The sequence below is a fragment of the Geospiza fortis genome, unplaced genomic scaffold (genome assembly GCF_000277835.1).
Source record: "Geospiza fortis unplaced genomic scaffold, GeoFor_1.0 scaffold70, whole genome shotgun sequence".
Lineage (NCBI taxonomy): Eukaryota > Metazoa > Chordata > Aves > Passeriformes > Thraupidae > Geospiza > Geospiza fortis.
In genome coordinates this window covers 2401915-2413807 of record NW_005054317.1, presented here as the reverse complement: position 1 = coordinate 2413807, position 11893 = coordinate 2401915, and the positions used below count along the sequence as shown (strand labels likewise).

Below are 11893 nucleotides of genomic sequence, written 5' to 3'. Positions count from 1 at the left end.
TTCTGCTTCAGTACTGGTTCATTAATTAGATGAGAAACAGCAACACTAATTTAAAGAAAAATATGGAAAAAATTACTTACTGGATTTATGTTTTCCTCTCACCAACTGAAACCCCTCCTTGCAAATGACAAATTCTTTGGCTAAGATTAGCAAGAGAGGCTGCAGGCAGCCAAACCTTCACTCACCAGAGGGTACCACCACATCCAAAAAGGAAGATATATAAATTTAATTTATAGCTATGCCTTGCACTAAACAAACCCCACACGTTTTCACATAGTGATATACTGCCAATTTAATCTAATAAATCATTTTTAAACCATGGATGAAGCCCTGTCCACCTCTATCCTCCCTTAAAATTGACAGACAATGGCAAAAATTCACTTCTCTGCTCAGAAATTGTCTGGTGAGCCAAACCCAAAGGACATTTTCCAGAGAGTGCAATCACCCTTATTTTACCTTCCTGGTCCTTTTTCTTTCTCTAGGCTGATGGCTTTGAGCAAGTAGAATAGCTAGTTAGGTATTTATTTGTCCAGTTTCATTCAGATTGCATGATTTTGAGGAGTACTTGCGAGTATAAAGTGTCTTGTAGCACCTGTGTGTCAGAAAGACAGAAGAACCCTCTTGGAACACTGATATTGCTGCATAAACCAGAATAAATGGCCAGTAGAGAGTATGGTTTATCATTTTAAATTATTTTTACTCTCCAGCCAAAGACAGTTGGTTTCTTAAGCCATGATTTTATCCTTTCTAATTTGACTTCTCAATTGTACCAGAATTCTTAATTATTTCGCTGCTTGCAACAGCACCATCCAATTTATCACCTGAGAACAGCAGCATAGCATAAATAATCTATTGCCTTTTTAACCTGAAGGTCTCAGCATTTAGTCTTCAAGAATATGAAAAATTTCTAATTCAATAATGGAATGTTCCTGTGACTGTCACCCTAAGTGGAAAGTATTGCTTTCTGAAGTTTCCTGTTCTCCTCTCAGGAGAAGTCAGCGGAGCTCTCTGAAGCTCAAGCCCAGCTTAAGCTCCATTCCAACAGCCTGGAAACAGCTGGAGGTTGTCTGGGATGCCCTGGAGATCTCACCCTGGTCACTCGCGTCCTGAGGTCCCAAAACACAGAACCACAGCCAGGTCCTGGCTGTGTGTTGAACAGCGTTGAGCAAAAACCATGAGTGAAAGGGAAAATCCAGAGGTTGCTCCCCTGGCACACAGGACCAGGAACAATCTCTGCTGTAAATTTCAATGATCTTGCAATACAAGCAGGATTTAAAAATAAAAAATTCTCTAAAATCTGCCATGTAATAAAAATACAGACAATTAATTTTTCTTGGTTCTTATTTACATTTTTGGTTCTGAAAGTCTTGTTCTGGACAACAAACACTGACTCCCATCCATTACTCCTAATGGAGCAAGACCCACAGTGTGGCACAGTGTTTGTTACTCATCTCAGAGACACAAATATTACATTTGCCCAAGAGCTGAAGTGAGATTAAATTAATAAAACAAGGTAAAACAAAGTCAAGCCTGAAGCACCAGAGCATCTCAGCACTTTGCTGTTTGGCAGGGCATTGGTGGGTGGAGCAGAAAGAGTAAAATTTGCTGCCCAAATCTCACTTTACTGTCAAGCCATCCTGAGGGAGGTCTATAGAGACATCCTGCTCAAATCTGTCCTGTGTGCCAAGCAGTGATTTACCAGAGATCTGACAAAGCCTCCCCAGCCCCTTCCTATCACAGGTATGGCCCACCTACAAGCTGCCCCTTTTTCTCAGCACACAGGACAGCCCCGAGTTAGGAGAAGGCAAAATCTGCAGATCTCTGTGAAGCACATCTGTCCTAGCCTAGAAACCAGAGATGTCTGAAAAAGACAGGAATAACTGAACTCCACCCCAGCCACTGGACAATGCATTTGCCACAGAAAGGCAGTGACCCAAGGGCCTGAGGCAGAAGCTCAGCCATGCTTGGCAAATGATGCATTTGTAGCTGCACTGAGATTGGAGATTCAAGCTTGAAAACCAGCAGGACTCGTGAGTCCCCTGGAATCCAAGCATGAGGACTGTGAAGGCCTAATTCCAGGTGCAGAGCCATGCACACCATTACTCCCTCCAGGGAATCACCTGGGACTGGTGTGGGTGCCTGCTCCATTAATACAAGACTGAAAAAAACCCTGAGTGTGAGACACAGAGGAGCCCTTCCAGCAGCAGGCTGTTTGTCTCCTCCTTTAATAACACCACATCTTAATAGAGCAGCTCCTCCTCCCAGCTCCTCCTCTGCCCTGTGCACCCTGATGGTGCCTCCTGGATATTAAAAGCAGCGTTGGATGAGAGACGGAGGCCCCGAGCCGTCCCTTTTCTCATCATGTATAATTTGTAAAGCTAGTCAAAAAATAGCAAGCAATCGAGGCTGGAATTTTGCCAGCTGGGATATTCATAGCACATGTGATCAAACAGCAGAATTTGCCAGTCACTGGGAAAACAATCAGGCTCTGTAACCTGACTTCACCGCCGAGGACAGAGCTGTAAACATCACTATTGATCAGGGCAGAGCTATTTTCATCAGGCTGCGCTGCTCTGGACATTAAACATCTGCAGAGTCAACACCTACACTGCTGAAGTTAGGGCAGATAGCTCCAAGAATTTAACAATCTGAGACATGAGTGATTTTCAAAAGAATTAGCAGCCAAAGACACTATGAAATTACACTGAAAATTGGAGAAAAAGATATTGTAAATGGATTTTATGTAAAACTCTGGGTTATGGTACAGCTTATTGACATATACAACAAATTAAAACAGCTAATTCATCTTACTACCTTCCACTGATAATTTTTTAATTAAGTTACTTATCTTTATCTACATATTTAAGAATGTAGGTCTTTCATTATTCATCTCTTAAAGAAAATCAATGTTGTCCTGATTTGCTACAGCTCAAACAAGGGAGCAGTATTATCTGTGCTAGGACTGACTAATAGAAAAAAAAAAATTCATTAACTTTATTAGCAAGCCCTAAGAAAATGCTATTGAACACATTTTCATACTCCAAAAAGTCTGAATTATGAACCAAAAGCTTAATAGTGTTCAGTGTGACTAAAAGAGGCATCATGATTTTTTTTAAATGCTTATAAAGATAAAAGGAAAAGGTACAAAATTATTGAAACAGTCTAATGAAATGGTTTAGAAAGTTCAGCCCTAATTCTGGATTACATTATAAAACCACTAGCAAAAAATCTTTATATTCTCAGGTTTATTATTTATTAATTATTATTCTCTGTTTTCTTTATTACTGAGACTGGAAGCTCATCTGTAGCACTCGTTAGATGCAGTGTCTAAATGCTTATCCACTACACAGTTTTGAAATATTTGCACATCAAAACAGACTCTGGTTTTATACTGGGGATTCTAAAGCTTTATAAAAGGCACTGTGAAAGGAGTAAACTTTGAATCTCCATTTCTGGAGGAAACAGACCTTTTCTAGTCATCTAGAGTGTCCTTTTCTTCTCAAGGTGACCTTAAGTTTCAGATTTGTGAAATGGTTTCCCCTTGTGTTCAATCCTACAGTGTAATAAGTTTTAAAAATGACTATTTATCTTCTTTAATATATTAGTCATATACAGCGGGAGAAGCCTCTGTGGGGATTTTTGCTATCGGGTTTGCTCAAGCCCAAGTCAATGCTGATTTACAAAACATAACTTACCCTTAGTAACAAACAATCATGGATATATTTATTGGAATAACATCTTGCCATTCTCCTCCAGCAGTGTGTTTTGTTTATCAGTTCCAGTGCTGCAGATTGGGGGATATTTACAGTGACCAAGGCAATTTGAAAGTAATGCTTTTATGTTGCCCATCTTATTACAATTTTACAAGCCTGAATCGCTGGCATTTGGCAAAACAAATAGATGGTTCTGAAAAATGTTAATGACATGCAAATTAGCCAGGCAGGTATAAGTTATATTTATGCCAGGGAAGTGAGAATTGGTGCATTGCTCAGAAACTGCCCATTGCAGAAGTTATATTTAATGAAGTTTAAATTTTTTTAGATTTTGCCTTGCTAATCATGACCTCGGCTGCCTGCACCATGTAATGACAATAATGAATAAACATGCTGTGCTTATGAAGAACTAGAACCTAACAAGCTGATCAATTGTTAATTCTATAAAGTGACTAAAACGTGTCTCCACTATCAATAAGTAAATCAGCTTCTATTTGCAGTACTAATACACCTTGTACATATCCTCCAGCTATCCTGCCCTTCTCTGTAATAATGTAATTATCAGTTTGGTCATATTTAAGTACAACCTGAATGAGATTTGATGTTATTTTTGTCTTGAGGGCAGAAAAATAGGAGGAAAAATTGTTTGGGTATTTAAAGAGACACAATACATTTATTTGGAGGATGCAGATTTTCCACTTGCCCTCCAATTAGTTATAGAAAATTATTCGTTTGAAAGCCAATTATTTTACAGCATTATTCTTAAATCATTCAGGCTATTATCAGACAGATATTCCAGAGAAGAAGGCCTTTTTATTATTAAAGCCCTTTTGCTCTAAGCCTCTGTAACAAAGACTTTAAACAAAAGACAACAGTGCTCATTAACTGTAACAGAAGATGTTTCTTCTGTTGGGGAAAAAAAAGCATTTAAAATAAGACTAATTTGGCTTTATTCAGGCTTTATTTTTCCTCTTACATGAGGAAAACACAGAAGGTTGATCAGATCTTTAGCCATAATACAATTATGTTTATTCCAACTATGCTAATTGCCAAGAGCTGACTGTCTCCACTACATTCCAAGCAAGATTTAGCAGTAATAGTTTATCCACTGCTGAAGAACATGTTCAAGAAAAAGGATGCTTAACACATGCAAAACCCAGGAGTTTTGCTTGAATTATGTGTTTTCCTTCCCATTCGTAGAGCTGTCTGCAAAGACACTGGGAGGAAGCAGCTCCCTGTTCATCCACCTAAAACCACCCCCCACCTCAGTCTGGGGTGCAGCCAGTGAGGAAACCTCACCTGGAGCATTTCACAGGTGAGTGATACACACTGGAGGGTGAGTAATTGTATTTAAAGTGGCTGCACTAATTGTATTTGAAGTGGCCGCCCCTTTTTCAGAGTTACAAACAGTAATTATTATTAATGTTTACAGATTCTGTGGCTATTCTTCTGTTGTTAAACCAAAATATATATCACAAAAATACATTAGAAATAGTGCAAGGAGGAAATGTTCTGGAGGGAAATGCTCTTAAGTGTGTGGATATGCTCAACAAACCAATTAATTTCTAACACTTAACCAAGTGTCGTTTCTCAGGTGGAAGGTTACACTCATTCTGTCCCACTTCACCCCAGATCCATCTCTCCATGACAATTTGGTGTAGAAAAGGAGGGATAGTCCTTTTTACCTGCTACTCTCTTAAATTACAGAATCAGCACAGTTTTTTAAAAGGTATTTGAACTAACAAAGTTTTGTGCTTTCAGTGGTCCCTGAACAGAAACAGATCTGTTAGTAAACAAAAGCAGAATTAATCATTTCAGCAGCACACCAAAAATACAGGGATAGTTTAGTACTAAAATAATTATTTTGCTTTTTCCTCCTTCAGCCTCAGTTAAGCCCATATACCACATAACTGGCAGGTATTTCCACAGTTAAACTCTTACTCCAGTAGTACTTTGCAGTTAAATAACCCAATTTCAATTACTCTGTGATGTGCTTCCAAACAATGAGATTAACTCAGAGCTTCAGAGGCACTGTTTAAGTGGGTAGTGTAACAGGAGTGCTCACACATGACAGTCTCTCTGTATTCCACAAAATAACTATTCCTTTCTGAGACTCTGTGGCCTGGTTTATGTGCAGGTCCTCTCACTGCTGTAGATCTGTGTTTGGGGAAATTTTCATAGCACTTGACTTCTAACCACGGTGCTTTAGAGCCACTAAACTGGCAGTGCTCAGCACAGTGACACAGCCAGCACCAGAGAGCCAGGATCAGGCTTTTACACCTGCCTGGATCCAAGCTGAGCCAATTCTAGTTGCATCCCAGTTTTCCTTGAGGAGGAAGCAATGCCCCAGAGCAAGGCAGCCACAACACTTCTGCCATTAAAACTACAAAGATTTCCTTCACACTCTCTTACTTTTTCTAGGAATAAAGGGGTGGGTGTCCTGAGTACAGTCCTGGCATTGCCACAGACCCTGGCACTGGCCAGAGGAGGAGATAACAGCAAAGAGGAAGAGATGAGCCCTCCTTTCTCCCTAGTAACGCTGCCTGCTGAGCATTTGCCAGGAAATGGGAAGGAAACCAGCAAGGAACATGGGCTCCTGAATGCCCAGTGAAGAGACCATCACCAGCAACCAGAGCTTCTCTATTTTCTTGTCAGAATTATCCAAGAATCATGGAATGGTATGGGCTGAAAGGGAACTTAGAGTTCCAAACCCCACCCCAGCATGGGCAGGGACACCTTCCACTAACCCAGGTTGCTCCAAGCCCCATCCAGCCTGGTCTTGGAACTTGCAGGAATGGGGCAGCCGCAGCTTCTCTGGGTACCCTGTGCCAGGGCTTCACCACCCTTACTGTGAAGAATTTCTTCTCAATTTTCAAACTAAACCTGTTCTCTTTCATTTTAAAGCCATTCCCCCTCTCCCTATTACTACAAGCCCCTGTAAATTATAGGGAACAGAGTCCCAAAGACAAATTTAAGCAGGGCACATTCACCCCCCTACTTGTGTCATAGAACCATATTTCCATTAAAGAACTCAACCACACCTGTTTAATAGTTTAAACATAACAAGAAGTTTCATTTAGGAGTCCAAGCTAAGTTAATTTTGCCAGGAAATTGTAATACGGATGCATTACATTAAATTCTGAAACGTGGCATTTCTCTTCCTGTCTCCAGCATTATTAGCATCTTACAGTGGCTTGAATTAAAAAAGAAACATTTATTTTATCACCCTGATACCAGCCCGCTGCAATATAACATTTTTGAAACAGGGAAATATCACAGCTTGGCATCATAAATTCAACACTGCAACAAGATAAATCCTTCCCATTAATGTAAACCACTGTACTTCCCAATATATCTGCATCTGCAACACACTTGTGTTTGCTGACTATCATAAACACACATAACTCTCAGTGAATAATGGAAGCAGCAGGAAAATCCGAGGGTAACTGCTCTCCAGACTGAAGCAGCCACAGCCTGGTCCTACAAACAGATTCACTCATGCAGGGATGTTCCTGCTTGTGTTCAACAGCATAAAATACCATCGTCCTCACCACTGGAATCCACACAGCACAGCAAAGGACATCGAGGCACTGCCGCTCCTTAATTACACATGCACAGAATGGATGCTGGAAGCTTTACTAACTTGCAATATATATACATCCCAGAGATGCACAAAGGAGAGGTTGGGTGCCCTATCAATTAAGAATTTCTGGATTTCTCACTTAATACTTAAGGCGACAATGAATTGACACAGCAAAAAAAAAAAAAAAAAAAAAAAGAAGCTCACTTAATTTTGTTGAAAAGAAAACTCACTTAGTGCTTCCTACAACTACTCAATTTCCACCTTTTCCCCTTTACACTGAGATCAACACTCTGGAACTTGCTCCAAATGGGAATTTGGCACGCAGTTTAGGAAATGCAAACACATGAATTAATAACCTGAATTATGCAAATACGAACCTGAAATTTGCAATTTGTTTTAAAAAGCTGAAAGAACTCCCCTTAATTGGTTTATCCATGTCTAGGCATTACTCAAATGATTTTGGTTTAGCAGTTAGCAGCCTCTTGCAGGCTCAGAAAAAAAGCCTACAAATACTTTAAGAGTTAAAGCACTGAGTTCTGCTCTCTCCTTTATAAGGAGGAGGTTTGTTGCTTCCAGAACCAGAAAGTCCAAGCTGATTCCATGTTCTTCAGCTCAAAAGGATGTAGCACATGACTGAGTCATGCTAGGCAAGAGGCTGGAGAACAAAAAAGGGGCAAGAGCTCTGCACTGATGGTTGAGGAGTAAATTCTTTACCCACCTTTTACCATCCTGTAACACCAAGGGTGGGATTGCTGCCCCTTAATGTATTTATCCTTGTTCTACCTCACAGCGCATGTAGCACAGCTGCTGTGGAAGGAGGGAGAAAACTTGTACTGGTGCTGTGCAGAGGGAAATATCCTTCTAGGAGAAAGACCTGACCCCAGCAGAGTTTTTATTCACAGATGTTCCCTGTAAAGTGTAACTGAAATTGAAACACCACAGAAAGGGGAATAAAAACAACAGGTCACCTTTGGAGTCACGGAGATACCCCGTGCTACTTTCCCTCATTTGAGCTTTACTCTGGCCCTGTTGTACCAAGTCTGAGAAAATCAGCCTTTCAGCTCACAGCCTTTCCAAAATAACTGCTGGAAAATATAAAATAGAGCAAAACGGGTGAAACCCGCAGCCCTTTGTTCCTCCTCACAAGCCTCTTCAGAATAGCAAAGAGGCTTCGGTGCCAGAGTCTGACAGAATCCTGTCCTTGCAAGCACTCAGGATGCTCTGGCACTGCAAAGCAGCTCAGCCCCAGCTGCCTGACCCCAGGTGAGAGTGAGCTGTGATCTCCTGATCTGCAGGGCTGGCACCGGCTTCAAAGCAGCTGCCTGCGTGATGGTTATCACATTTTCAAAGGGGAAAAGAGATGCTGAAGGAGTTCTACTAGACCTTGAGAAAAGGAGTCCCAGGGCCATAAACTCTGAGAAGAGAGACAAGGAAAATCCAATACTTCGGATGAAAAGTATTTGTATAGGAGAGATCTTTATTCTGAGTGTGCTTCCAAAATCCAGGACAAAACATTATGCTCAAGATTTTCCTCCAGAGAGTGGAATGAGGCTTAGGACTCAAAGGTGTCTTGCTGCTCCATATTCATATTGCTAGTGAGTTTAAAGGAATAAAAGATTGGTCTTAAAGAGTTTTAAAATATTGGTAGTCCAAAGAAAACAAATTTTTGCACTCACAAATTCAAGTTTAGTTCTACATTTAGAGCTCATTTTTTCCATGGCCAACTGAGGTAGGTGGAATTACAAAACCACAATAATTTCAAGGTGTCATAAGAAACTTGATTTTACACAAGGCTGAGAATTTCTTTCCATCAAGTATTTTACTATTGACTTCTCCATGTACAATTTTTTCCTAACAGTGGAGGAGTACTGGCCAAATTCTTCCCTTTTCACTCTCAGCCCAGTCCTTAATTGGGAAGCTTTGCCTGAGAGAGGACAGCAGGTGCTGGCCTTCAGTTAATAAAAGATTGGCATGGGGAGATCAGGGGCTGCTCCCAAGTACCAGTTGCCAATTCAGATCCAACCCAGAGCAATCACATCTGGAAGGCAGCACAGCTAACACCTGCACCTGAGCTGGGAGACCAGGAGGACTGGTGTATTCTCAGAAATTTATATAAAATTCAGGGAAGTCCAGGTGAATGTTTTTATGCAATTTAAATAATATTCCCCAATCACCAGAGCTGGAGCAGCCTTCTAAACAGCTGAAGAAAAGGGCCAGGGGAAAAGTGGCATGAACCCAGACAATCTCTGCACCCTGGAAAGGCTCTTCAGTGTTGGACTAAAATCTATCACCAAGACTCTTGTTTCCTTTTGCCTGTGTTTTTCTTCAATAATTGGGAGATTTTAGCCATCAGAGTACGTCAAACCTGTACCTTCCCCAAGCACTGAAGTCACTCAGACAAATATATCAAACATCAATATGAAACTAGAATGGAAAAAAAAAAATCTGCTACAGCATCATCTAAACATAAGACACTAAGTAATAGCATTTTAAAAAAATCTATTTCACACAGATGAAAATCATTACAGTTCTCTAGAGACCCTCTCTCTCTCTCTGCATCTCCCCATGTCATTTCCTAGCTGGTAAAAATGTGCCACAGGATATCAAAAGACGGTTACGTTCTTCTAATTTTAATATTCCTCTAATCCAATAATGGCTTGTTTACTGCTTTCTAATTTAAAGGTAATTCATTAGATGTATCCTGTCACGTCTTATTGGCAATGAAGGCGTAAGGATCTTACACAGAGCTCTGAGGCATGTCAGTCATATTGCTGATCTTCTGTGTGGGTCCCTCAATGCAAAGGGCTATCGATGCAATGGCACTGATAAGGGACTCTGTGTGTGGGTACACACATACAAAACACAGCCAAAAATATTAAAAGACTTCAGGGGTGAAGTCTGGACCCCAAAATTTATGTTTTAGCGTTGAGAATTCTAGCAAACAGAAATAGAAGTGATTTGAGTGCAAATATTTGTGATAGTCACAAAAGGGTTTTGCACAGCCTGTGGGGAAGCCCCTGCCTGACCTGCAGGGGAATTGGATGGGTCTGCAGCAAATGATGAAGGTTAAGGAAACATTAGACAGAAGAGGCAGCCTGAACTCCAAAATGAACATTTCAGGAGCCAGACCATGCCAGGCAACATCTGTTGTGATTCTCCTAAAGCTACCCTGAGTTTTTGAGCAAGCCTAAGGCAAAGGGACAGGAACTGAGGCCGAGGGCTTCAGAGCTGCTGGACCTTGGAGGCACCAAGGTGAGGGCGAGAGCACAGCAGGAGCCGCTGGCACAGCAGGGCAAGGCTCTTTCCTGCCTCACCAGCCACGGCAGCATCCCCGGGGCTGCACGGAGCCCCTCCTCACCCCACGGAGTCTGTGCCCACCTCCCCGGGAGCAGCTCCTCTCCGAGCAATCAGGCAGAGGAGAGCAATTCACTCCAGGTGACAGCACTGTGTGCTCCAACACGCTGCCCGGGCAGCTCTCCTGCCACAAGGCTGGGAACTCTTGGGCTGTTTGCACTCTGCCAGCACCCAGCTCAGCCGCACCAGCTCCCCCTGTGCCGGGGCACTGATACGCCCATTTTCAATAATCTCTTCCCAAGAAGTGAAACCTGTAACCAACCAGACTAACCACACGCTTAATGATTTGTTGACTATCTCAAAGCAGGACGCAAGGCTGAGAAACACAGTGACACCGTGCCAGGAGACCTCACCGTCTGCCCAGACTGGCGTTATTCCCCGGGAGCACGGCAGGATCACCAGTTTGGAAGCCAGTTCGGGTCAGTACGTGTCCAAACCCATCCCCTCATTGGCTGTCGGTGATGTCATGCCCGTGCATTAATCCCCGGTGACTGCAGGTTTAACATCACACGTATCACCCCATCTCTGCTAACGACAATGACCACGCGCCTTGGAGGAAATTACTCGAGCAGAGAACAAAGCAACTTGTTGAAACAGGCAAAGTCGCATCTCTTTAAGTGATTATTTCCAGCTTTTCTTTTGTCAGAGTGAAGTTGCTGGGGTCAGGAGATGACACGTGCCTCGCTGAAAGGAGTGAGTATTGTTAGCGCTCTGTTTTAAAGACAGTAAATCCTCCCACTCAAAAAGGTGGAAGTGCCAATGGTGGGAAACCAACTGCTCTGGGAAACGAAAGTATCTCAGGAGCTATAAAATCGGTAGCTGAAATTATAAACACTTTTTAAAAGAAAAATAAGAAAAGGGGAAAAAATTACATTTAAAGAGCAAGCTTGACCCTTTGCTAGAGGCGCCCTGGAGTAACGGGGGCAGTAAATGAATTTGGCGCACACACCCAGTGCACAGACAGACTGAACTCCAGGACCGATCCCTGGAGTGCCCCGGACCGCCACTCTCGCAGCCGCTCTCCCGGAGCCTGCCCAGCCCCAGGGCTCGCTCCGGGCGTTCTGGGCACGGCCGGCTCGGGGCTACCCGGCGCGGGATCCCTCTGCCCCGGCCGGGCAGCCCCCGGGGCCTCTCGGGGAGCACATAAACCCCTGTGAGCCCCAACTGCGCTCCGAAACACAAGTTACCGGGCAGCTGGAGCGATGCTTCTCTCCCAGCTGCCTCCCCGGGTGCGCATCCCGCA

General features: G+C 42.6%; 1 protein-coding gene across 4 annotated transcripts in view; it reads right to left on the bottom strand.

Annotated features, from left to right (window-relative positions):
- The window catches only part of TAFA4 (TAFA chemokine like family member 4), a 69380-nt gene that overhangs the window by 56466 nt on the left and 1021 nt on the right, over positions 1-11893 (bottom strand). The window lies entirely within an intron of this gene.